The following is a 417-nucleotide window of genomic DNA, read 5'->3' as shown; positions in this document are numbered from 1 at the left end:
GCAGAGGTGTGCCGAACTTGCGTGAGCTGAGAGGGGTGCCAACCCCTATCCGAGCACCAGGCTATCTACATGGGACTTTGTGAGACAGTCTAAAGCTAACCTTCATCCAGAAGTAAGACAAGGCTGTTGGTCTGAACCATCGCTAAGTACCCCAGAGGTCTGCAGACTGCTTCGGTGAGCCACGCTTAGCCTCACTGTGATCAGTGGGCTAGTGGAGACAGGTTTCAGTTGGGAGATGTGGAAGGTGGGATGTATCTTCATGTTGGCAGGTAAACGAAGTCTGATAGCTGTGGGGTTAATGATCTTCTCCACTGGAAAGGGGCCGATGAACCTGGGGGAGAGCTTTCTAGGAAAGTCCTTAAGGCTTATGTCACGTGTACCTCTTGTCCGACTTGATATGAAGGGGCGGTGGAACGA

Source organism: Austrofundulus limnaeus, unplaced genomic scaffold (assembly GCF_001266775.1).
Source record: "Austrofundulus limnaeus strain Quisiro unplaced genomic scaffold, Austrofundulus_limnaeus-1.0 Scaffold245, whole genome shotgun sequence".
Lineage (NCBI taxonomy): Eukaryota > Metazoa > Chordata > Actinopteri > Cyprinodontiformes > Rivulidae > Austrofundulus > Austrofundulus limnaeus.
Note: the sequence above shows the minus strand (reverse complement) of the source record.